At 43.1% G+C, this 27,681-nt stretch overlaps 1 protein-coding gene across 2 annotated transcripts in view; it reads left to right on the plus strand.

Moving 5' to 3' along the window:
- Positions 1-27,681, plus strand: part of NOX4 (NADPH oxidase 4) — a 699,867-nt gene that overhangs the window by 295,776 nt on the left and 376,410 nt on the right. The gene's annotated exons all lie outside the window — the stretch shown is intronic.

A 27,681-nucleotide genomic window follows, 5' to 3' on the forward strand; every position in this document is an offset into this window, starting at 1 on the left:
AATAAGGCCTTAAATCGCCTTCAGGTGCTGCAGAATGCGGCAGCTCGCCTCATTTTAAAATTTCCCAGAAGAGTGGCCTCTAATACCGCCCTTCGGACTCTTCACTGGTTGCCAGTGAGGAGCAGTGTGGAGTTTAAGGCCCTCTGTACCTGCCATCGCATTCTTACTGGGAAAGCGCCAATACCGCTCCAGAACTTGATCACCAGGTATGAACCAACACGCTCCCTTCGCTCCTCCCACGGAGGCCTTTTAAAGGTCCCGAGGATAAGGCGGGCTCGCATGGGAGGTATATCTTTTCACTACCTGGCGGCTAAGAGCTGGAATGCTCTACCTTTGGACCTCCGTCTTGAGTCCTCTGAACTGGGCTTTAGGAGGAAGTTAAAAACATATCTATATACTCGCTAGCTTGCACAGTCTCATTGGTTGTGTCCGTGGGAGTCAATCTGTTTTAGCGCGGGGACACGCTTTGAGCGTAACCAAGCGCTTTATAAAATTCCCTTATTATTATTATTATTATTGCAGTAACCATTTCCTCTTTCTTTTTTTTCTTTTTGTTCTTTTTGCTGATGTAAAACACCATCAGGAAAAAAGTATTGGCAAACCAAATAGGCCTGCCTTAACACTCTGTAGATGTGTGATGAAGCCTCGTGTGGGGATTAGTAGGAAAATCAGCCATTTTGCAGCTGACCAGATCATAAGCCCTTAGAAATATAGTCATTTCGGAAGTGTGACATAATGAACAGGTGTATATGAGCTGCTACGCAATGAAACATAAATAGATTCAAGAAACCATGCACTTCTAACTATGATCGTTTATATTTCAAACTTCTCAGGTTGATATTATTGAAAACCTATGAAGAAAAAAGCAATTATTTGTGATACATTAAATGATGCGAGGCATTATGTGCGGTTTGTGACCCGGTTATGAGTTTATTATGTTCGCGATCTGAAGAGGTCTCTGGGATGCATGATTGCTATAATAACCAAATATACATGTAAAAGGTTTCTATTCTGTTTTGTCTTTTTTTTTTTTCACATGGGAATGTGTGTCTGGCATCAAGTACAAACATTTAAACAAACATAGTAATTAGTACTTACTTTTAAAACCTTCCATTTTAAACATGGTTTGTATATTTTTTTGTTTACTAGGTAATGGTTTACTGTTATTGTATTTCTTTCTTTCTGGTTCGTATTTTTTTCACCACAAGGCAAAAATCGCCATCATCCTTTCTGAGATATTTGCACCCCATTAAACAATGATAGCGTAAATGTTGGGCAGTCCCCTCTCCCTCTGAGGTTAAGCGCTACAAAATGACCCCTCTCTGAACCGTTATCAGAGTTAGAGGTTTGCAGCCATGAGGTTACAAAACGACCTGCAAGAAGGCCATATTGCACATCTATGTAAATCTGCAGAAGCATGCATTGATAGCACGTGTGAAGAACCTTGGTGGTGGGTCATAGGGTGACACAAGGATTAACAAACAGGGGAACCGATCCACTCTAACAAGCATTTACAAAATCAATAGATCTTGGTTTAATTTGCCAACGCATTTGAAGACAGGCATGCTTAACGAGCAACCGCTCTTTGTGCAGGGTCTCTTTGCAAACTACCTCCACTTGGCTTTCGAGGTCGGTACTCTATGTTTTATTCTTCATACTGGAGGTGCCAGGCAGCAGATTACACTGTGACGCAGCACTATTCAGAGGTGTGAGCACAGGGAAGGAGAGAAAGCAGATGGGGTGGCAGAAGGAAAGGGGGAAGAAGGCAGATACTGGAATGACTGAAGGAAAGAGGGGTATCAGAACAGAGGGGTGTCACAGAAGCAGAGGCAGGTGCAGCCGAATGAGATGGTAAAGCAGCAGATAAAGAGGCTATAGGGGGGCAGCTGACAGAAACGCAGAAGTGGGGCAGCTGACAAGCAAGGCCGAGAAGCGGCAGACAGAAGTGAGGTGGTGAGACAGCTGACAAGTGAAGTAGGGGAGCAGCGCACTGAAGTGAGGGAGGAGGACGGCTCACAGAAGCAAGGTAGGTTGATGGCACATATTCATGCAAACAGACCAACAGACACAATCACACAATAGGGCGGTGAAAAGGGCACGTGGATGAGCCAGGAGGAGGTTGCGAGATGGGGGAGAGGGGGAGACAAGACAGGGACAGTGAATGAGAGAGGCAGGGAGTGACTCGGAGAGGGGGTATGAAGCAGAGATGAATTAGAGAAAGCAATCTAATAACGACAACTGAAACAATCTCCTTGGAAACCAGTCCCAAATATTTAGTTCTAACTAGTAAAAAGACACACCTCAATTTAAAATCCCACTCTGAATATCCAGCGGGAAAAAAAACATTTATTTCTTTACTTTTACTATAATTGCGGCAACCGCGCTTTACTTTTTAACATTAAAAGTGATTTGCGGGTGCCGCGATTATAGCAAAAGTAAAGAAATAGATGTTTTTGTCTATTTCTTTACTTTTTCTATAATTGCGGCACCCGCGCTTTACTTTTAATGTTAAAAATAAAGTGCGGGTGCCGCGATTATAGCAAAAGTAAAGACATGGACAGGGCGGAGCGAGTGGGCGCGCGGCTGCAAAAGTGAAAGCAGCTGCAGCGTCCACACGCTTAATGACCCGTGAAAGACAGATGGCGGCTGCGTGTGTGAACGCAAGCGCTAGGCCAGCCATGGCAGCATTTTATGAAGCCCTTAGTAAAAGTCTCGCCAGACCAGCACATGCGCTGAGTCAGGCGAGACCTAATAACGCACAGCTTACATGAAAAATAAATGCAAGTTAAGTTAATCAGCGGGAAATTCACTTTTGTATATTATGAAACCTCTATTAGTTAATGCACTGCAGAAGTCTGTGTGTGTAACCAGAGAGCAACAAAACTGAATGGTTGGCGCAGTGGAGGATAGTGACGTGTGTGTTTAGTGCTACGAGGTCTCAGTCTGTGACAAAAAGCACTGTGAATACCTAAGTCATTATTTTAAACTTGGATTACACACAGTATAAGATAGGCGGCTACAAAAACTCGCAAACATATAGATTTTTGTAATACGACTGCACACAGTGCAACTTTTATAGAGAACTGTAATTAAAAAAAACACTAAATGTAGGCAAATCTGGTAACTCTTTTGCAATATCTCTCAAAAAGAATAAAACAGTGTCATCAGGAAGATGAAACCGATTCCATCAATTAAAGCTAATACCGGGTTCCAGGCACCCTTTAAATTTAAAGATTACCCAGTTCCGCACATTGAATTTTCTTTCAGGCAAGCAGACACCGTGGCAAGAAAGCTTGTTTAGCTGTATGACCATCCCTCGGTATCACAGCACAGGAGACTCGCTGCCCTTCAATTAAGTTTAAGCATTTCAAATCTCAGAATAAATCTTCCCGTGATGGTTGTTTTTTCACAAAAAGAAGGGGAACTGTTTTCTTTAAATTAAAAATGTATGGGCGCGTCATACCCTTCAGATCCCGCCCACTTCAACCACTGCGCAAGGTGCAGTAATTATTGCATGTCTCTGAATTCCCATGTATGAACAAACTACACGTTTTGTCAGAATATGCACTTGTGGTTGAATGTGATGAGGGCCTTCATATGAAATCTAATCTGGCAGGAAATATTCTACTCTGTTTATTGTTACTAATGGGTTTCTTATAGTCCTACAACCAGCTAATTTGTTGCAAATTTCTTTTTCCCCATAAAAGGACATTTAAAAAGGGATTTTATGTCAGGCTTTAAAAACCTTATTCAATTCAGTTGATGAGTTCAGAAGAAGCAGTGGTGCACCAAGGGCCGGTGCTGGTGTTACTTTTGTTGTATAACCTCTGACCAAGCATAATAAACCACAGTCACAATGGAGTATATTAAAGGAATGCTCCTCCCACCCATGTAACAGCAAAGTGACTGTAAGAAGCTATTGTTTAGAATGGATGCCATTTGAAGTACCAAGTGAACTTATTACAAAGGTATATAAATGTTTAATGATGCTCATTTTCATTATTGGGTTGAGAGAAACAAGCTTCTTCATGACTATCTGGGGACCTATCGGTGTGGCTTCACAAGTGTGAAGCAAAATGCAATCTGATGTTTTATTCTGCTTTGGGGAACTATTTTTCAACTTGTTTTGCTAGCACATCAGCATTGTAAAGTCTCGGTAAAGAGGGTTCAAGTCATAGGGGTAATTTTGCGTTCGATGGACAGGGTACTTCATCATAAATGCAAGGGAGTTGCCTGTTTACTAAAATGAAGGTCTGCCCGTTCTGTTTAGTGTCGGGAGGATTGGCAGCTCCCCATCAATGGAGCCACCGTTGGCTCCATCAAGAGGAAGCTTCCTCCGAGAGCCTGACAGAGTAGAGGCCCTTGAGGGAAGGGAATTCAACTACTCATTCTAAATATGGTGGATGGTGTAATGTCCTTTTATTTAGTCTGTATAGGCCAGGTTAAAAGCTGGGGTGCAGGAGAGAAAGAAACAAATAATGATTCCACACAAAGAGAAAACTCCCTAGATTTGCAGGTCATTGTTTCTTTTTCAATAACAAACTCCTTCTTTCAGAGTTTGTTTTAAAAAAATGAAAAGTTAAAGTTTGGTGAATGGCCATTAAAACCGACAGCCACCATCCACCAAACATTTTGTACCTTGACAGAAACAGCGATAACAGTAGTACCTGTCAAGGTACAGAGATCACAACTGGGCTAGCGATAATCTCTAAATTTGGCAGATGGTAGTCCATCAGGGTGGCGTATGTAATGTTCTCTGCCACCCTGACAAATGTATTTACCAAACTCTAGATCTGGCCATAATCTTGTCATAGGCACTTATGCATATATACCAGAGCAGACAAGCTACTGTTAGATTTTTTTTAATTCTCTAGAAATAAATACAGCCTTTGTTTGGGAGCGAAAAGTAACTACTGTCAATTAAGGAACCCTTTGACTATATAGGCATCACTCACTAGTACCATCTTGAGCGGCTACCAAGTGCTTGGGTATAGAACCTTCCATTGCCTCAGGTTGGGTTCTAAACCCCTTAATACATTTTCTCTCCAGATCTCTGAAGTGACCAATGTGCTCCGTCAGCTATATAAAACTCACTAACCATATAAGGATATAAAGAAGTAATCTATTACTAAGGGCCTGATTTACATTTTGGTGGATGGGTACTCTGTACCAAACAAGACAGATATTGAGTCTGCTAATGCTCTTGTAATAAGGCAGACAAGATATTAATCATGGTTGTGACAGAGTACCAGTCCACACAATTCTAAATCAGGCCTTAATTGTTGCGTCAGCACTATATAAAAATCATTATATATAGGATAATGTACATCCATGTATTATTATAATGACACTACAAGTCACAGAAGAGTTCCATTACCATATAGATGCACAAGACTGCAGGTAATTATCCTTTTACATGCACCATTGGGGATATGTTATCTGATAAAATAAGTGGCCCCAAAAATACTAAATCAAGTGTGTGTTTACTATTTGGTTTATACCCATTTCTCAGTACTAATAGCTTTATTCTTTGCAGAACTATTGTTTCTGCTGATGCTACTAGTACATGTGTACTCACAAACATTTCCCCGGGGGCCACAAAGTACTGTCTGTGGCATGCCCAAAGGCTGCACCTATGCCAGCAATGCCAGAGTCGGGGTAATGATAGGTGGGTGTAGGGGGACGTGAAGCAGATGCATGGTGTGGACAACAAACCGAGCCTCGTGACTTTTGTCTGCCACCAACGCTCTATTCTCATGCACCAAGAATGAAAGTCAAAGCTTTATCGTTTAATGTAAAACGTCAGAGGGAAAGAGATACTCATCTGGTGGCTGAATTGCAAAATGTGAAATCAGAAAACCTTTGTTTATGTCCGTTTAATAGCTTTCTGAATGTTCCTGAACTGTCATGTGAACAGCAGCCCAGAGCTGCTGGTCACCAGGAGACCACAATTAAAGGTCAGGAGGGCTGCATGCAGTCTCCGGGCCCTACGTTGAGTATACCTGCTCTAGTACATCACTTCTGCAAGTCTGTATTCTGAGACACATCTAACCCTGTGTCTCGCTCTCCTAGTGCATTTTCAAATCCTGCTGATCTCTTTCACATGATACCATCACCTTTTAAAAGGTCACTTTTGTATTTATGTGAATTGCATTTTGTACTCTTTTTTTGTAATACAGTTGCCTACATAAATCTGTACTCCAAAAGTATACACCCGGTTTGCATTTTTTGCATTTCTCAGTTTCTTTTTCCCTGCTATTGATTTACTCAGTTTGAATGAATATAATTAATTTTGTTAATTTACTTGCCAGAAGCCACTAATTAGGTATTTTAAATGTATTTCTTTAATTCTAGAAGATTTTTTGTAATACAAATCTCTTGTAGGCACTCTTACAAAATAATAAGTTTCTAAAAGTGGCATTTTCAAAATTGCATTTTAAAATCCGACTTCACCATAAGTTTGGATTTTAAATTATGATTTCAGAGAAACCAAACTCGAAAAGTCTATCTCCTCACAATTGGGAATTACACTTATAAAAATGTAATAAGGTAATCCCAATGTTATCCTATGGGAGAGATAGGCCTTGCAGCAGTTAAAAATTAATTTGAGTGTTTTTCACTACCAGTACAGGTAAAACTTAAAAGTACATGTCTTGCATTGTACATATATTGCACCCTGCCATATAGGTTGTTCAGGGCCTACCTTAGGGGTGACTTACATGTATTAAAAGGGAAGGTTTGGGCCTGGCAAGAGGTTTATCCTGCCAGGTCGCAATGGCAGTGTGTACTGTACACATAGGCTCTGCAATGGCAGAGCTGTGACATGGTTAGGTGGTTTTGAAGTGGGTGGCCCAATAAGTGCTGCAGGACCACAAGTAGCATTTAATTTACAGGCTCTGGGCACTTTACTAGGGATTTATAAATAAAGTAACTATTCCAATTGGGGATGAGCCAATATTACCATGTTTAGGGGAGAGATTACGAGCACTTTAGCACAGGTTAGGAGGAGGAAGGCAAAAGTTTGGGGTGAAGACCATCCTATGGCTGTCAGGTCCAACAAGGCTCACCAGATGAATATAGTCATTTTGTTCATGCTGGAAAACTAATTGAAGTGAGGGATTCAAAAAGCATAAAATCAGCTATACAGTTTTGGAGGTTAAATGCAATGGAAATCCTAAGTATGCAAGTCCTCCATTCTTCTACCCCACCAACCCATAGTTCTCCCACTCAGCACACGAGCCATTGTGATCCCACAAGCGGTCTAAACCTGTCTGAAAGCATGGTAAACATTTTTATTTTCTTATTATTCTCTTAGCTGCTTCGTGAGGGGCTGTCACTCCATTCTCAGGCCACCAGCACATCAGCCAAAACAATATTACCCAGAACTTAGCAAGGATCCAAACCTAGGTTTCGTACTTTGCAGTCCAATCATCAGGAATTTTATTTTCCAACCTTCAGAAGAAAAAGAAAAAATATTGGGTGATATTAAAGGAAAATATAATTGGCTCAAGTTAATCTTTAAAAAAGGGCATTATTTTGTTTTTTAATATCTGCGAAATTTCTTTCCTCCTTTCTTGTATAAGAAAGTTTGAGGCAACCCCACAGAAATCATCTTCTATATTCATGCTCGTCATTATTTCATGCTGACATAGTGCTACAGACTTTTGATCAACAGCTTCTCAGAGTTTGTATCTGAGCACTCCATACAGCATCAAAATGTATTTTCTTTGCATATCAGACACTTATCAATCCTTAAACCCAACTATGAGTGAAGGTAGAGGGATGGTAGGCTTCCTATAATTCATTGCTTGATCACACAACCTAAAGCAAAAACAATTTAATCCAAAAGGGTGACAAAATGTCAAAGGAGCATATGAGAAAGTGTGGTATCTGGATATTGCCAACCCAGGCATATTTTTCATATTTTATTATGTCAGTTTGACAATCTGGTGAAAATAACAAAAAGAAAAGAACTAAATACTATTTTTGTAGTTGACTGGTTTGCCTATCTCATGCATGTATTCCACTAATTTTTGCCAATACTTATAAAGTCTAGTTTTTCCTTCTGTTTTATGTGTATGTTATTTCACCATTGTCTGCTTCAAGCAAAGCAGCATTTAATGATGATATTGAGCTGATTCTTCACTCAAATGTTTTCATTTGCATCCTATTGTCTCTTTGTAATAATGTTTTATCCAGAAAAAGATCTTGAATCATCTTCATTTTCACTTGTATTAGAAGCTTATTCGGGGGTGGGGGGTTCTCTATAGTGTCTATAGTGTTAGCCTGGGAGAACAGAGTGCCAATAAAGATGCATTTTTGAGATTGTAGTTATTTTACAATACTTAATGATGTCTCGTTAGTGTGTCTTCCATCCCCTCATGACTTTGAACATTACCTTCTTTAAGAATAGGGTCTCACTAAATCTATACAGGAAACCTGCAGCATGGACTGGGGCAACAGTAGCATTTTTAATTGCTAAAATGATTCCTCTTCATCTTTCCTATATGGATAAGGTCTCCAATGCCAATAGTACATTCAACTTCTGGTAAAGTCCATCCTCCTTTGATAAGGAATGTTTGCATTCTATTTAAAAATGTATTTTCTAAATATGAAGGGAGCACATGAAAAAGAAAATTACATTTATTTATGATCATTTTAATAAATTGTATCCTTCCAATTAGCGACACATACAACATTTTGATATCTGTTGAAACAGAGTAAATATTGATCTTTTTAAGTCTTTTTCGTTTTTAAAAACGTAAACACCAAAATATTTCACCATTATTTTCTCCAGGGGATTAGGAGATGAGTTAATCCATTGCAGATTTGGCATTTGGCTGAATTCACCTTATACCCGGCTAAATTATTTTATATGAGTTTTTGGTCTAAAGGCTGTTGAGAAAAAGCAAAGAGGAGGGGAGATAAAAGGCAGCCCTGTCTCCTTGCAGATACTAAACTCATTTGATAAGCAACAGTCTTTTACCACTCAAGCCTCTTGTATAAAGAGCCCATGTTCCTTTAAAATAGCCTTCAGGCAATCCAAAGTATGAAAGTAATACTTTCAAATATCTACAGCCCAGGCAATCGAACACTTTCTCTCCGTCACCAAAATGTACCCCAAGAAAGATTTCTCAGTCAAAGCTGTATCAAATGCATGGCCTAGAGTGTGCATATGTGTGAATAATAGAGTATGAACAAAACCCTTTTGATCTCTATGAATCATAGTCTAACATCTTACTCATTCTATTTACAAGAACTTATGCATAAATCTTAGCATCAATTTTGATTCAGATCTTTTTATTGGTGTTAATTGGGTAAGAATAACAGCTGCCACCTACATTCATAGGCCGGTGGGGATTAGTAACCATTATAGAAGTAGAGGGGAAAACAGAGGAAAAAAGAGGCGATAGATATAAAGAAGAGACGAGTGAAAAAGAGCACTCAACAGCCAAAAGTAAAAGTCACCAGCAGAAAGCTGTGTTATGCCGGCGGCAGTGCCATAGGTGCCGATGTTGTACAGGTTAAGCCTCAGTTTGAAGTGCCTGGGTGAGGTGAAGCACACGCAAATATGTAGGAAATGTCAATTTGACAAACTCTGTCGCTAGGAATCTAATGGTTGAGCCCCATGTTTTGTCAAAGCGTAGCAGTCTGTGTGTGTGTGTGTGTGTAACGCTGGCTGTCAGCTTCTCCATACCCACAAATTACCACAATTTATGCAACCAATCCAGCCGGGTCAGAATCCTATCAGTGCCCCAATGGGATAGAAGGGTCTGCTTGGCCACCCCTAAAGTGAAAGTAATAGCTTTCCTGCTGCAGGATCTGAGAGGGTAGGTCAAGGCATTAGGCAGACCCAGCAATATGTAGCTCGGAAATCTGGGCAACTCCGTCTCATAGATGGCATCAACGTTGTACATGACGGCCAACCAGAACTGCTGGATCTTTGGGAAGTGCCACAGCAAATGTGTCAGGGTGCCCTCCTGACCGCGTCGATGCCAGCACCGTGGTTCTCCCCCAGTTTTCCAGCATGCCACCTAGACCGGGGTGTAATACCAATAATGAGGAATTTTGAGGAACATTTCTTTGCTCGCTGAACTGCATGAGGAATTTCGTGTGGCGTAAAGGTGTAGTGAGGAAAGAGAATATGTCTGAGAGTAAACGTTTGCCGGAGTGGTGAGTAACAAACCCTTATTCAAAATCCATCAGGGGACGGCTAGTGTGTGGGCATACATGGGGCTGTGTGACCCAGTGTCTCAGGGTGATGTATTGCCAGTAAGCTTCCAGAAGTAAGCTGTATCCAACGCAAAGTCCATCACTCTCTCTTCATCAGATAGGTCCCCCAGACTCCTACAGTTGGCTTCCTGCCACGTAATGTAGCCATCTCCCTTCAGTGCTGGGGGAATCCGGATGGCCGATAGATGGGGTCATAGGTGATGTCGGCGTGTAAAGGTATCTCGCTACCTGTACCGTGTCCCATACCCCCATCGTCGCCCTAGTGACAGGTGAAATGTACACCCCTTCATGTCTGTGTTTTTCGGCAGCCAGGGTGCTTCCCAGCAACTGTGTGGTCAATGAAGCACCAATGCTTTTCAGATGCTGTTCTGTACCATTTTATCATATAACGCCTGATAATACCTTTCCAAGCGGCGTATGCCCATCCCTCTGTCCTTTTGTTTAAGATACGTCTGGTGCTCGTCCATACAGGCTCTCTTACCAGCCCACACGAAGTCTCCTATGAGGTACTGCAGCTTGGACAGGACCGACAGAGGGGGCTTCCAGCAGAAATGTCTGCATGACATATAAGAAGTACTAGATACGTCACCCCGTCAGTGGCCCAGGCAAAGTGAAACATCTCCGTCAGGCGCGATTGGTCATCCCTAGGAATCGTCAGGCTGAGGGCCTGCGTTTTCTGGAGGTTGGCCTTAAAGCTGAACACCACTCAAAGTCTGCCTTTGCCTGCAGAAGAGGGGGCAAGGACATGAACGGCTGGGTCAGAATCAGCAGTACACCGTCTGCATACAGCGATATTTTGTGTTCTCCCATGTGGATTCCAGAGATGTTGGTGTGCTGACGAATCCGCTCTACCAAAGGGTCCATGTAGAGCGCAAATAATAAAGGAGACGGGACACCCCTGTCGAGTTTCACACAAGATCTTAAAGGGGCAGGATGAGATTTCATTCATACAGACTTTTGACCCCGGTGTGGTGTAGTTACAGCATATCCAGCTCCTGAATCTGTCCCCAGCCCAAATCTGGCAAGCACCGCATGCAAGTAAGGCCAGTGTACTCTGTCAAAGGCCTTTTATGCATCTATGGACAGGAGCAAGGCAGGTATCTGGGAGCGTTGTGATGTGTCCAGTAGGTGGCGAAGTCGCCTAGTGCCATTGCTACAGCCCCTCTCGGGGAAAACTCCAGATTTGTCCGGGTCGATGAGGTCTTACATGTACAGCGCCAGGCAGGAAGCCAACACACTAGTGGAAATCTTCAGATCGACATTTAACAAAGAGATAGGTTGGTACAATGCACATCTCTTCGGGTCCTTACCTTCAGAAGAACCACAAATGTAGCCATCTGCATGCAGAGAGTAAGGCACACAGCAGCACTGAACGAGTTATAAAGACAGGAAAGCAATGGAGCGAGGGCGAGCGCAAACATTTTGTAAAAGTCATAGGTAAGGCTGTGTTCGCCAGGAGCTCTGCTAGTGGGTAGTTTCTGAATAGCACGGAGTACCTTCAGTTTGTCTGCTTCAGCCTCAGGAAGCAGGGTCACTGGAGCCTGTACGAGATAGTCTACCTCCACCTCTTCATCGTTAGAGTCCAGGAAATCCTGTATGGACTTCTGTATTTCCACCACATAGCAGTTGTATGTGAGCAGTCTGTGATTCAGCCTCCACAACCTATGAGGGGGTGGGCCCCCCGGCAGTCTCAAGGAGAAGGTGATAGGGGAGTGATCCGACCGCTCTGCTGCTTCTATCTCTACCGCCACTACTGCTCAGGACCTGCATGGGGAGGTCAGAAAGAGATCTATGCTGGCACATGACTGGTGTACTGCAGAAAAAAAGTGTATTCCTTAGAAGAGGGATTGCGCTGCTGCCATATGTCCACCAACACCACCTCCCCCACCCATTGCCGAGTGGCATTCAAGAGCGCCCATGTCTTCCCGGCCCTCACTGCTGACCTGTTAATGTGGGGGTCATGCACAATGTTAAAGTCCCCCCCCCCCTACTATTATATCCTCTTCGGGGGATGCCAGGACTTTTCCCAGAGCGTTCCTAATAAGGGCCTCCGGCAGGTCATATGGAGCATATATAGAAGCAATTGTGTAGGAGTGGCTCCCCACCCCTACCGGCAGGGACAACATCCTGCCCAGAATGTCAGCCTGGGTTGAGAGGATCTTCCCCTGAACATGTGTCGCCAGCAGGATGGCCACCCCTACCCGTTTCCCGGACATGGATTAAAAGTATTAGCAGTCAAACCACCAGGACTGAAGGGGTTTCCATTCAGAGTGGAGTAAGTGCGTTTCCTGTAATAAACAAATCTCGCAACCAGACTCCCTGAGAAACATAAGCAATGCCAGACGCTTTGCTGCATTGAGGCTCAATATCTTAATGGATCTAGTGAGCATGTGTACAAAACCTGCAGATGATTAGAAGGTGGGACACCAGCCTTCCCCAATGCAGAAAGCAGTGGCAAACAGCAGGAGAGGCATATTGAAACAAAAAGAAAAGGGCTGTCGAGTGAGAAGGAAAGATAGAGCCCACCAAACCCAAGTCGTAAACGTAATCCCAGGGGCATGTAGTGCAAAAAGCAATGGATACACTTTGCCATTTCCTTACAGAATCTGGCCAGGCAGGCATAAAGGGGCCAAAGAAGCACCCCCACCCCAAAGAAGCACATGTTAACAACAAAGGAGGGCGTCCCCATGAGGGGGTCATGTGCTCGAAATCACTTTGCGTAGCCCCAGGAAGGAAAGTCATGGTGGCCACCACAGAGGGCAGCAAAGCGCTGAGATGGTGGCACACAGGTAAACCCCAGGGATAGGTATTGGACATCCTTCCAGTGAGCAAGGCGGAGGGAGAAAGGAAAACCCAGAGAGATTCAACAATAACAGGTAAATCTACAACATATAAAGGATCCCAAAGCTGGGAGATAATGTCACCAATCAAGGAGGGTCCATCTGCCAAACATCCAGCCATCTCCACGTCACAGGAGCAGGAAGTAGAAGGGGGTCCCACCAGACAAGGCCATCGCAAACGGGGCCTCCCAGCTGCTACTCTGGCAGGGCAGGGGCACACCGCACTGGCAATGAATTATGAACCCACCGCATCTGACATATCCTCACGTTGCTGGAGTTGGAGCAAGACAAGCTCCCTCTCCCTGAGACTTTCAGCATCCGAGGGCTTTGGTGAAGGGCCCTTCCCATTCCGACGTCGGTGTCTCAATCCATTCCCTGGCTACTTCGCGGGTTTTTGCTGTGTGGTGTCATGTTTCCCATCCGGGCCGGGTTGAGACCCAGCACCGATTGTGCCTCCTCTAACGTGTGGATCATGTGGGTTTCTTGATTACAAATGTAGGTCAGCCGAAAGGAATGCCCCCACTTATAGCAAATGCCTTTCTCCTTCAGGAAATGTTGTGGCCGGCTTCGGAATCTTCCATCTCTGGAGGGTAAATGGAGAGAGATCCTTATTATATCCCCACCTGTACTCCTTCAAAGGATAGGACTGATAGGTCTCGAGTCGCCACCAGCATCATCTCCTTCTGTTTCTAGGAGTGAAAGAATGTCCTGCTGTCTACCTGGACCAGCAGACGGGTATCTGGCACTGTGTGTGGTCCAGATGTATGCCTCTGTCCCCTAATGTTGATGCCACTTGCTGGAAGAGCCTCACCACCAATTCCTCCAGCTTGCCTGCATCCACCTGGAGAGGGACCCCTTTGATATGAATATTGGAGAATCTGGACTTGTTTTCCAAATCTTCCAGGCAGTAGCACACCTCCTCATTCCTGTCCCTTAGCTCCAATAGCTCATGCCCATGATCGGGGAGCTCCTCCTCACGACGGTCACCAGCTCTTTCCAGATATCCCACCCTGTCCCCCACCTCTGAAAGGTCTGACTTGATGGCTCTGATGTCTGTGGCGACATCCTGCCGCAGGGCAGCAAAATAATCCTGCAAAGTGCTGAACAGATGTGCCAAGAAGTTGTGGGTGACTGGTTCCTCCTGGCTGACATCATCTGCAGCTGAGACTGCCACTCCGGCAGAGGCTCACGGTGGGGAATTGGAGCACACCTTTTGCACACCTTTTTGTATTAGCTTTATGTAGGAGGTACTTTATAGATACTTCCTTTGAGAGGGCTGAAGTTATCTTTGAGAGCTTCAAGTCGCCAGGATCGCAACCCCGAGGCTCTACATCCGCTATCGTCTCAGATGACAGCACCACCGGGTATCACAGGCCAGCTGCCTCAGAGGCCAGCAAATCCCGCACCGCCAGGGGAGGGACTCCGCTCTTGCAGTGGCCAATGTTGTACAGCGGCAGCGACCTCCAGGAACACCTGCCAACTGAATCGACGTGGCACCCAGTCCAGCACTCTCAGAGGTCGCTTCGAACACTGGGGGGGGGGCACTACTCCAGAGCAAGCCAGGCCTCCAACTCGCACTCAGCTTCCAGCCGAGGTGGGCAGCCACATCACCAGGGCCCCCAGCCCCCACCGGCCAATAGCATGGGCCCCAACACCTTGAAGGCTGCTGGAGCGCTCCAGCACTCTCCTCCCATCACCCCCAACTCCGGGCTCCGTGTTCAGACTCCACCGGGAACACCGTCCAACTATGCTCCCTGTGCCTCTTCGCACCTAGGGGCCTCACTCTTCTACACCACTGCCTTCATTCCTACAGACAGCAGTACCTCCGGGGCTCCCCACATTCCCAAAACTGTGGCGCAGGCCTCGCCCTCCCCGTGGCCGTCAGACCAATATGCCGCAAATATCTGCCAGCCTGGCCCTAGAGCCTCGCGGTCAGGCTCAGGCGGCCTACCAGGCAGCAGTTGGAACTGCCCGCAGCTGCTCAACCGTGATTACCCCTCCGGGGCCCTGCCATCCAGCAATGCTGCTATTGCACCTCAGGGGAGTCACAGCTGCAGCCCACGCACGTGGAGCACCACCACTCCAACAGCTGGCTTCCACTCTCCAGCAGCCCGCAGGCCACGATAGGCCTCAATGGTATTGGTGCTGGGACAGCCCCGAGAGGGACCTCCGTTGTGGTTGTTTTATTTCATTGGAGGACACCCCAGGAGCTCGCCCCCGTCGGGGCAACGGATGTCCCGGGAAGCCCACAATCAGCAGCGTACGGGCCTAGTCTGGCCGCCATCTTGGCCACGCCCCTTCGCATCAATTTGAGCAAGGAATTAGAAGGGTAGGAAGCACAGTGGCATGGGTTTTTAAAAGTTTTGTTAAATGTAGCTATTATAACTGATTGCCAGGATTTAGATGTATTTCCAGTAGAGAAAAGTTTATTTAATGAAGATTCAAATAAGGGAATGAATACGTCTGAAAAGGCTTTATAAAATTAAAAGGAAATTCCCTCTATACCTGAAATTTTCCCGTTGAATTGCCTAATCCGGGCTTCGAGTGATGCTTCTTATATAATATGAGGAACAAGCAATTGTTGTCCCCCTTCCTAATTTGGGAAGCTCTAGTTGCAGTACTTAACTTTAAGACCTTCTTCACAAGCGTCATGTTGTTTTTTTTTTTTATTGTTTTTTTTTTAATGAGGTTTGTAATAAAAATTGTGAAGGCTTTTAATATTTCTTCCATGCTGTTTACCACTGTTTCCTAAATTTCTCTATGATAAATCTTTTTTAATATTTGATCTAAAAGATAGCATACTTTTACCTTTTTCTCTGCAGTAGCTCTTATGTGTTTCAGCTTTAGGTTTGCTCCACAATTTCAGCAATTCACGTTCTATATTATTACCTTGAATTTGAAGTTTGTTCTTCTGATTTATAAATCTCCTTCATGCACCAACCTCCTATTGGGGCCTTTGGAGAATCCCATAAAATCAATGAATCATGAAATTCATATTTATCATAAATAACGCTGCTTCTTAAAAGCAAGCTTTTCTCCAACATCTGCCTCTAAAAGGAGTTTACCTGAAAACGTTTAAGGTGGCATTTTTGATTACCTGGCTTTATTTCAAAATAACAATTGAACTATCAGATAGACTTCTGGGCATAATTTCACACAAGCTGACATTATTAATTGATTTGTTTAAGATGAGATAATTATCTAAATTTGAATAGTGTTTTATATTTAACTGAGTAAAAAGAAAACCTTTTTTACCTGAATAACACTTTACGCCAGCTGTCTTTATGATTTAGATCATTCTTCACGTCTCTGACTGAGTTCCTTCATTTTGATAGTTAACTTGGACCAATAATTTAAATTTATCTGAGGATTTAAAGGTATATTAAAATCACCAGTAACAATATATAGACCATCTTTGGTCATTATGTCCTCAACCAGTTCCTTAACAGAATTAGTAGTATCAACATTTGTACCATTATTCAGATATATGGTCCAAACTCAGGGACTTGCCAAGTGCAACAATAATATGGGGTGGGGATTTCAACACATGCCTGGACCCGGCCCTAGATAGGTCAACTGGAAACGAATGGTATGGTAAGCAAGCAGATGGCATGGAGACATGGCCGATGTCTGATATATAGAGATTGAGATATAGAGGACGTAAGGAGGGGACATGCACATTGACAACACATAACACATGGTCGAGTATAGATTATTGGCTGCTCACACAAGATGCATGCAGGTGGACAAAAACGATAGAACATCTACCCAAGACGCTATCAGACCATTCCCCTGTCTGCCTTACACTAGAGGTCCCTATATACATACCTAGGCAATTCACGTGGAGGATGCAGGAGAGTGCCCTTCTAGATCAGGTCTTCCACAGTGAGCTCCTACAAGCCAATAAGGACTATTTTGATTTGAATGCCGGGTCAGTGGATGGGGCAGGGATGCTATGGGAAGCGTTTAAAGTTACAATTAGAGGCCATTGTATTAGTAAACATGCTGGGATATTGAAGGACATTCAGCAACAATTAAAAATGATAGAAAGAGATATTAAACAACTGAAGTTAGAATATACAAACACGCAAAATCCCACTTTATTGGCGACAATCCGGGAGCGGATGAATGATTACCAAAAATATGCTGCTGACGAGATAAAATATAAGTCACGCAGATATACAGCGTGAAACTATGGGGAGGGCGGTAGACCGGGCCGTGCATTGTACAGCAAAATTAGGCCGACACCCACAGCATCTTACATAACACAGATCACGGATGAAGGTAATCAAACGTGCTACGATACCCCATCCATTCTGAACCGTTTCAAGGACTATTACTTCCAACTCTATGAAACAAGAACAAACACCACCCCAGCAGCCATTAACCAATATTTACAGGATGTGGCTATTGCATGGCTATCGGACACCCACCGCAAATTCCTAAGTCATCATATCACCAAAGATGAACTCAAAGACGCAATAAACTCCTTGCCAAATAACAGAGCTCCTGGGCTGGATGGGCTCACCAGGGAGTTCTACAAGGCTTATCAGGACTTGTTGATACCATACTTGGCCGAAATGTATGAAGTGGCATATGAAGAGGGTAGACTTCCTGCCTCTCTACGGGAAGCACTTCTAGTGGCGCTCCCCAAACCAGACAAGGACCTCACCATATGTGACTCTTACCGTCCGCTATTGTTAATGAATATCGATGTAAAGATACTAGCGAAGGTCATTGCTACCACAGGAGAAGCTGGTATTGCCTGATCAAGCTGGGTTTGTACCAACCAGATCCACCACCCAAAACATACTCACCATCTTTGCACTGTACCACCATCTAGATCCAGAGCTACCAGCAGCAGCAGCAGCTCTGTTAGACGCTGCAAAAGCTTTTGATTCAGTGGAATGGGTGTATATGTTCACAGTATTACGTAGAATGGGCTTTCCTGAGCCGTTTCTGAGGTGGATAGAGCTTTTGTACAGCGGCCCCACAGCTAGAATCAAAATTAACGGACACACGTCGAACCCCATTTGTATAAGCAGGGGGACGAGACAGGGTTGTCCACTCTCACCTATTTTGTTCACGTTGATTCTGGAGCCACTAGCGTGTATGATTCGTCAACCACACTCCGAAGCCGCATTACAGTTCCACCTCCGCCCCCTCAGCATTTCACTATATGCTGACGATATGGTGCTTTTCACTCGATATCCTGACATACACTTGAATAATCTTATAACAGAATATGTCCGATTTGAACAATATTCGGGATTGCGAATAAATTGGGATAAGTCGGTGGTCATTCCCCTTACATTGGCAACAACCCAGCTGAACTTAGATTATTCCCTGAACTGGCAAACCGATCCGGTAAAATCCCTGGGTATATGGATACATAGGGACCCGGAACTAGTACTCAGAGAAAATTATGGTAGGGCGATGACCAAATTGGAAGAGCAGATTGATAGATGGATACAGATTCCCCTCTCGATGGCAGACAGGATAGCTCTGCAAAAAATGATAGTCCTGCCTAAATTTTATGTATCAATATTCCTATTTAGCTTACACAGGCGATGTTTTCTAAATTGCAATGGGCAATGCAGAGGCTAACATGGGTGGGAAAACAGGCTAGAATATGTTGGACCATACTAACGAAACCGTACCACATGGGAGGCTTCGGGGCTCCAGATTTACAATTATATTATTATTGCGCACAAGCGCAACACGCTCATTACTGGCTGCGACCACATGCGTATATACCACATGTAGCGGTGGAACGGGATAGCGTACAACCAACCCCACTGATAGCCTATGTGTCAATCCCGAAGTCCTTCACCAATAGAGACACACGATCCAAACAGTACACTGCACCTCAAGAGCATGGTACACGCTAGTATGCCGAGCAGAGAAACTCCCCGTTTATGCCCCATCACTCCCTATTGAGAACCATCCGAAAATATCAGTCACGCAAGATAAAAAATTGTTGCAATTGTTGGGGGAAATGAAATTATCCACAATGAAAGACATTTTCCCACATGGTAGATTCATTCAAAGGGATGACCCGTCGTTAAGTATACACAATACACCCATGAATATGTTTGCACATTTGCGGTTACAAGTGGCGATCAGAGAGCTTTAATACCTAATTTCCGGATGAAAGGCAGACTTTTCAGACATTGCAGGCACTATTGACAGCACCTATTCGCCAAAAGTTAGTTACATGCCTATACACCGTGTCACAGTCAGAACAGTGCGGGTTCGCCAACAAGTCACTTCATAAGTGGGAAGTGTTAATAGGAGGTAACATTGATGAACTGGATTGGGACTATTGCTGTACGCAGCTGCAATTGATGTCCTCAAACTGCAATTTGCGAATAATACACTTTAAATTCCTACACCAATTTTATTATACCCCGACTCAGTTATACAGATATGGCCTGCGATCCTATGACAAGTGTTATAGATGCGACGCACCACACGCAGACGTTTTGCACATAGCATGGGCATGCCCACAGATACATAGGTACTGGCAAGATATAATGGGAGCACTTACAACAATGTTAGCAGAACTGATACCGAATGCTCCACTTGTGTGTTTATTGGACATATACAGGCTCAAACCTACAAAACGACGGAAATTTCTGGTGGTAGCACTTCTATTAGCTAAACGCCGGGTATGCTACTAGATGGGGCAGTAAGCGCCCCCCTAGGTTCAAAGACTGGTTTACAGATATGTCCTATTGTAGAGAAACTTTGGAGATCTACGCGGAGGAACTGCCGCAAGTATCTAGACCCCGGGAGTTCTGGGAACCCCTGAAGCAATATCTCCATACGGGGAGACGGGGAGACGGTTAATATACGATCATTGGTGGGACAATAGACCATGCGGTGTGGGGGCTGACCTCCTTGATAAATGAAAAACAAATAGAATGCAGGGGTTCTGCTTATACCTAGAAATGTATTACATAAAATTGGTAATGCTGCGTGGCTCTGGGTTTTTTTTTTGAGGATGTTTTAGTCTCTTAGGATTTTTCTTTTTTTCTTTGATGTCATGCGTACTTGCTTATCTATGTAAGAAACCAAAGATGAAAACTTCAATGTATATTGTTGTATAAGAATGATGTAATTTTTATATTGCAAACAGCTGATTCCACTGAAAAAAGATGCTCTGTGAAAGTGTGACCATACAAAATAAACACATCTATATAAAAAAAAACATTTGTACCATAGAGCACAATTATATTTAGTTTATACTCTGATTAAAGAGTGTGGATTCTACACCATCACAACTCCCCTAATATTCATATGCTTGTTAGACAAATATATTGGTCATATCCATTGTGAGTTGATCAATTCCTGTCCCTCTTTGCTTTTAAGATGGGTCTCTAGTTAGTTATCTCTAGCTAGTGCAAAATCTTTTCTCTTTTGAGTTTATTCCTTAAACCAATTGCATTCAAAGTAGACAACTTCTTCCAATTCCCCATGCTAGACTAATGGTGGTGCCAATGTCACTTCTATTTAGCTAAAAACGTTAAAAGCATTAACCCTTTTAGAATGCTTTTTAAAACAACTTTGAGAAAAAACTTTTACCAGTCTCAGTACTTCTTTTCCAATAGATCTTACACCCATCCCCATTTAGGCCCTTCTCTTGTCCTCCCTCCCACTTACTTACAACAAGCCTCCTATTGATAGGTCCAAATCAGAGCTGTTGGTTAGGTCCACAAGCTTTGAAGGGGTAAAAATCAGACTGTTGTGCATTAATCTGAGGAGGAGGAGTGTGCGCCATCAGTAATAACTGGGAGAGTTTTACCTAACTCTTTTAACAGTGGAGATCTAAAATTTCAAAGTGGTTGTAAATATTTGTTAACTTCACATACTGATAGAAAGTAGAGCATCTTCTTATTGTTCATGGTCTGTAATCTACCTCTGTATAGCACCTTATCTGAAGCTCCAGTACATTAACATTTTTCACTAGTTAACCCTTCTGCAATTGCTTCACAACAGTATCTCTAGAAATTTCACATCATACAAATCTGCCAATGGCATGCAAGAAAGCGTAGTCGTGTGAGCTCTGGAAAAATCTTTTTCTCAAGCTTGAAATTATTGAAAATATTAAAATTATCTGTTTTTGTTTGTATCGGGCAATATGTGCAGGAACTCAATGTGCTCTCTAAATGTCACCATTTGAAAATAGGTTAGTTTTTACTAAGTCTGTCATAAACAACTTTTTTTCCTTTATGCTCCCCAACCCCTCATGAATATCAGCAACTCACAGATTATCACTTTTTGTCTGCTTTTCAACATCTTCCATCTTACTTTTCATCACTTTCAGTTCTTCATAGCTCTTCTTTAATGTATATTGCTTATTCAGCCATTTTCTAGTTGCTGTAGTTGAAGTCTGAACCCCTCGGCCTTTTTGTCCAGCTATTCAAGGTAATGGATTCAAACTTTTTGTTTCTCTCTACTCATTTGAGTGTGGTTTATAGTTAGATATTTTGAGATTTATATTAAAAGGTTTGCTCACCTTCTTTCTGTGTCTTTGTGACATTTTGAGAGCCGAACCTATTCTGGGATTTGTTTTCCTGATGGTACTGTACGATGGCTAGACTTGGTATTTCGGTTTAAGACAGGTTAATGGTAAATGATTGTTTTTCATTTTGATATTCTTTATACTGTTCTTAATGGCCAATGTAATGTAAAGTGCATTTCTAGTTCATAATCACTTCGTGGTAAAGTGTTAATTGTTGCTTTCTTTACTATCAAGGTGCCTATGATGTTGATAGACTGTGTGGTGTGGCTTGTCTTTATTACTATGCACCCTCCCAGAGTCTCAAGTCCCTGCTGATCTGCCAGTGAGTGAGGTCATTGGATGGTTGGAATGTTAAGAGTGTTTGTGCTTGGATGAGTAAACAGTTAAAGTGAGAAGGGCTGACCGCAGGATGCTGCTCCTGGTGGGTCTTTACCTAATTTACCTGTAACTTGATCTAAACCAAATACACCTACATCTTTTATAACCTACAAGACTACATCCTTCATTGTAACACTGTCTCTTTCTGATCTCCATTGTACTACTCTTTGCATTACAGAGGTATACATTCTGCTTGCTCACAAGAACACTGCTGTATCTCTCCCGGTCAATATTACATTTGCTTCATCCTCACTGTGTTCCACTGCTGTGTCCCTTACCACTTATACTGATTCTTCCCCCCTACACCCATCTCCACTTCACAACTCTAAGCTGTCTATTATTTACCCTCTTCTGTCACATTACTCCACTCCTTCTAAACCCTATTGGCTCTCCAATACAGTAATCATTATCCCATTCCTTTTACACATATGTCCTGGACATATCTGCATCTGCAGTCATGTGTCAGTGTGTGAACATAAATAAGGTTTTAATTGTAAAATAGTGTTGTAATGCACTTAGGCAGTCTCAGATAGGGTGGGGCTGCAACCAATTATGATTTATTTTGTTCCATAATGATGTAATGGGGTTCTTTGAGGGATCTGGCAGTCAACTGTTCAGCTGTGGCCGGCAAGACTGTGGTGGGGTTTTACCTCCAGTTTGATTTAATACTTGATACCAAGGAAAGTTGAGTTCCTGTGTGGTTTTCACTACAACATTTATGGCGACGATTTGGCCAGTCACAAAGACTTTCTGAGGTAGAAACCCCAGCTGTGAACCCACCTGTGTGTGAGGAGCAGACCGAAGGGTCGTGTGAAGAGAAAATCACAGGTCAGATAGAGCTGGATAAACTCTTACTTCGTACGAAAAGACTGTGCCTGAAGTGACGAGAGCAAGACGCCTACTTGAGTTTGCGCTGCAGTGAGCCTGATGAGGCAGCCTATTGATGCATTTTTTTTACCAGCAACACGACAAGTGTGTGAGGAGAACGAAGAGCGTGACTGAATGTTTGGGCAGAGTGGCGAGTGACCAGCCGCGCTGCGCACAGCTGACCGGAGCGGAGTCAGCAGTGTTAGTTTTGCTAGCGAACAAATAGACGCACTCATCACTGGCACCCATGCGTTCTCAAGGCCTAATCTTATTAAGGCCCAGCAGGAGGTTGAGTGCGAGCCGCCATCGGCTGCACATTGGGGTAGATCAGGAAGACTAAGACCGCTCGTTGCACCGCTCACAGAAGGGCAATAGAAAAAAGGCTCACCTTAAAGCAGTTCTGCGGTGTCGATAATGTCTCTCCACCCGGCACAGTTTGATACTGTGATGTACCTTTGTCTGCCAGCATATTGTCAATAAAAAAATGAAAGAAAAATGATAGAGGTCTGCTGACTTTCTGGCAAGCGTTTGAGGAGCTCCCTCTCTTGGGTACACAAGTGTGCACAGTGTTCCTGTTAGTATAATTCGCTGCATGAAGCAAGAACATGTCTTGGGCTACTGTTTGGGAGTACTGTGGATAATTCTACTAAGCTGAAACAATTGTTTACAAGAAACTCATTTAAAGAAAAATATTTGAAAATGCTGCAAGTATCTTTATTTACTGCAAATGCTCTCTCGTGAGCTTGACAGGGAGAATAATGTCAACATTAAAGGTTTTTAACTTAACACGTTAAAATAAGTAGCCCAAAACATTTTATGCAGGTAATACTCACTTCAGCCAAAATGCGTGGTCTATTTATTTGAGAATGCAAGATCCTTATAAAAAACACACATATTTGAAATGCATATGGAGAATAGAGACAAGTGACATTTGTGACCCCAGTGAAGTGACCATAACCAATTTCTAATTTAAAAACATGAAGTGACTATGTTGAGTGGAGGACAGGTTATTGGAATACAACAGGATGTCTTATTAGATTCTGATTCAATGTTTTCAGATCAAGGACCAGGGTTTTTTCTAGTGCTCTCAAGACTATACTTAATGGTGGTCGAAGACGTTTCGACCCCACTATGTATATGGGGGTCTCTTCAGGACAAGGGATTCGGGTGACACAGGGCACTCAAGCCCTTGTCATAAGCACCAGTCACTGGATGTGTGCGTCTTTGATTTCAAAGGAATGGGAACCCATGTAGATGAGTGGTCCGCCATCCACGTTTGGCGTCTGGAGTGTAGCGGAGGAATTGGTGAGTTTCAATACCGTGTCCAGGACTTAGACAATGTAATAAGAATCACATGATCGCTATGGTGCAGTGATGTTGTTTGACTTTCAACAATTAAGCCCGTCGGATGGAGTCTTCAATCAGACCTTACGACTCGAACAGAACAACTCAAGGATATGGGATTTAACGTAGCAAAGCCGCCGAGGATGTACGGTCAGCAGCGGTGACAGGCGCACCTATGAAAGCCTGAAATTGTAAGTGAAACACATTTAGAGTACACAATTAGATATTTTGGGAGCAAAGATTGTATATTAGGCAAATACATAGTCAACCACAGCATATCTGTACATTTTAGAATATGCTATTCTTTTCAGTACACAAGGTACTAATCACATGAGCAGTTGAAAAATCCTCTCGTATCTTTGGAGGTTGTTTGTGATTCTCTTATTGGCTATTATTAAACAAAACATTTGTTTGCCCTCTTCTCTGTATGGAGTGCTGTGTGACCACCCTGCCACCTTGTGCTCATTTTACGTAACGCTAATCTGTTGAATATGGATCTGACACAGCTATTGTCACCCCATCTCATTTCTCATGTTAGCTGGGCAGCCCCCCATTGAATGGGAAGACTGGATTAATTGTTTTGAAAACAACCTTTTAGCTTTAGATGGAGACAGATCTTTACCTATAAGAAAAAAAGGGCAGCATGTTTTCAAGTACTTACCGCCTATAGGAAATGCACAAGGGGGGGGGCCTATGGAGGATGTTTTCAAAGAAGCCATACCACGCTTAGGTCCTAGATTTGCCAAACAGATTAATGTGGTGATGCGCCTTCACAAGTTCTACTCACAACCACAACATGTCAATAAATGTATTGATGAATTTGTGGCACGTTTGAGAGAGCTTTCTGCCAAATGCTGATTCGGTCCATTGACTGATGAGATGATCAGGGACCAGTTAATCGTACAGTGCAACAGCAAAAAAATACAAGAGAGGTTATGGTCTGCAAGCAATCCAACACTCAGGGATACTATAGCCATTACTAAAGTTATGGAGGAATCGGAGAAATGCATGTGTGAGATGAAAATCACAAGCAGCGACAAGAAGGAGAATGATGTCACTATTTTAGGGGATGACATGGGGAATGTCAATGCTGTAAAAAGCCAAATTCAAATGGCTGTAAGTAGTAGGAACAAAAATGGAAATACTAAGGGTTATGGATTCACACAAGGAAAATTTGGATTCAGAGTATGCTACAGGTGTGGTAATAGTTATCACATGGTTGATTCTAAGCAATATTTTGCTATCGGCAAAGACTGTTGTAAATTTTGCAAGAGGTGAAATCTAGCACGCATGTGCAAGTCAAATGAGAAGAAAGTTGCTACAGTGGAAGAATAACAAATTGGTACAGGGTTTTAATGCTGGAAGAAGAGAATACTGTAGCTGAAGTGCATGATGAAAAAAGGAAGAGAAGATGTTCAAAGGCTGTTTTTCACATCAATGGGAAGATGGTATCCTTAATGGTGGACACAGCTTCACTATACACAATCGTTCTACAGGTGTTATTTGATACCATGTGGTCTAGGGAGGAATTGGTGGCATCAGATGTCATTCTGAAAGGTTATCAGGGAGCTGAAATTGGTGTTGTAGGATTCATGTATGCCAAAATCAGATTAGCAAGAAGAGAGACAATAGGGAAAATATATGTGGCCAGTGAAGGGCCACCCATATTGGGTTGGAGTCATCAATATAACCTGAATATAATGGTGAATCCGCGAGCTGTGGATCAGGTGATGGTGATCAATGGAGTAGGATTAAAAGAGCTGTTGCATCTCCATAAAGAAATGTTTGACGACAGGTTGGGTGAAGCTGTCAACTATGATCATGTCATCAAACTTAAGAAGAACTCGGTTTCAGTGAAGCACATTGCCAGAAGGGTGCCCATGGCATCTAGATCAAAAGTAAAAAAATACTGCAACAGCTCCTAGATGACAAAGTAATGGAAAATGTAGATGGAACAGAGTGGTTATCTCCGGTTGTCATTACGAAGAAGACTGATGGCTCACTCAGGTTCTGTGTTGCTTTGCGCAGCGTTAACAAAAATGTCATCATGGACAACTTCCCCTTGCCATACATTAACAAATTGATCCACATGCTGTCTGGTGGAAAGTTTTTCACAAAATTTGACTTAAGGAGTGCATGCCATCAGGTGAAACTCAATGAACACTCCAAGCATCTCACAGCATTCATTACAATTGAGGGGACATTCTAATTCAGCAGACTTCCGATTGGATTATGCTCCAATGCAATTGTGTACCAGCAATAAATGTCTAATGTATTGTCCGGTCATGATAAGGCCATTGTGTTTCAAGATGATATCGGTGTGTTTGGGGGAAATGTTGAGGAGCAGAACCAAGTTTTGAGTGAGGTATTGACTCGCATTGGTAAGGCGGGTCTAACCCTGTGAAAGGAAGAATTTGCATTTTTGCTTCAAGAAGTAGAGTACTTGGGGTATCAGGTGACAAGGGAAGGAGTGAGTCCGAAGGTGAGCCTCGTGAGTGCCATAGTTAATGCTCAGACACCACATAACAGAGACACACTTAGATCCTACATGGGGCTAATGGAGTACTACTCCAAGTTTGTACAAGATTTCGCATACAAAACTAAACTAATGAGGAAATTGCTGAGAAAAGGAAAAAAATATATATTTGTAATGAGCAGCAGCAAAGAGCATATTCTATGGTCAAAATTGACATTACACATGCTGGTGTATTGTCACCTTTTCAAAATGGTGTTGAAATGATCATTACGGTTGATGCAAGTCCTGTCGGACTGGGGGAGGTGCTAGCACAAGTACATGGCAAGGAAGAAAAAACTGTTGATTTTGCTTTGCGCTTATTGACGGAAACAGAAAGAAACTACTCCGTGATTGAGCGTTCGGCATTGGCAGCTGCCTGGGCCACCAATTATTTCAGAGTGCTTTTATGGGGGAGTAGGTTTATTGTGAGCACAGACCACAAACCTCTTTTTGAAGTATTGGGGCCAGGGGGCATAACAAATTGTTCAGGAAGGCTGCCAAGGTTAGCCACCCGGCTACAACAGTTTGAATGCAGAGTGGAATACGTGCATGGTTGGAAAAATCATGTAACTGATTGCCCGTTTCAGTTTCCTGATAGAGCAGCCGAGATCAGTGAGTTTACCACAGAGGAGGTAGGAGATAGTATTTGTGATGCCACAGAGGATTTGGGGAAACATATTTCTAAGAGGGTTTGGGCTGAGGCACTGAAACAGGATGCCACACTGACACAGGTTATGTAGTTATTCAGGGGTGATGTGAGGAGAGAGAGGAATCTACCAGTGGGAATGAGGCCTTTTCTCAAAATTGTCAATGACCTTTCAGTTATTGATGATAATCTGATCATGAGAGATTAAAGTTTTATGAACCTACTACTCTTCACACCTGACTAATGAACCTAGCGCATGAGGGACACATGGGGCAATCTTTGACCATCAAAAGATTGAGAGAGAGGTATTGGTGGCAGCTCATGGACAGTC

This window comes from Triturus cristatus, chromosome 8, assembly GCF_964204655.1.
Source record: "Triturus cristatus chromosome 8, aTriCri1.1, whole genome shotgun sequence".
In the NCBI taxonomy this organism is placed as follows: Eukaryota; Metazoa; Chordata; class Amphibia; order Caudata; family Salamandridae; genus Triturus; species Triturus cristatus.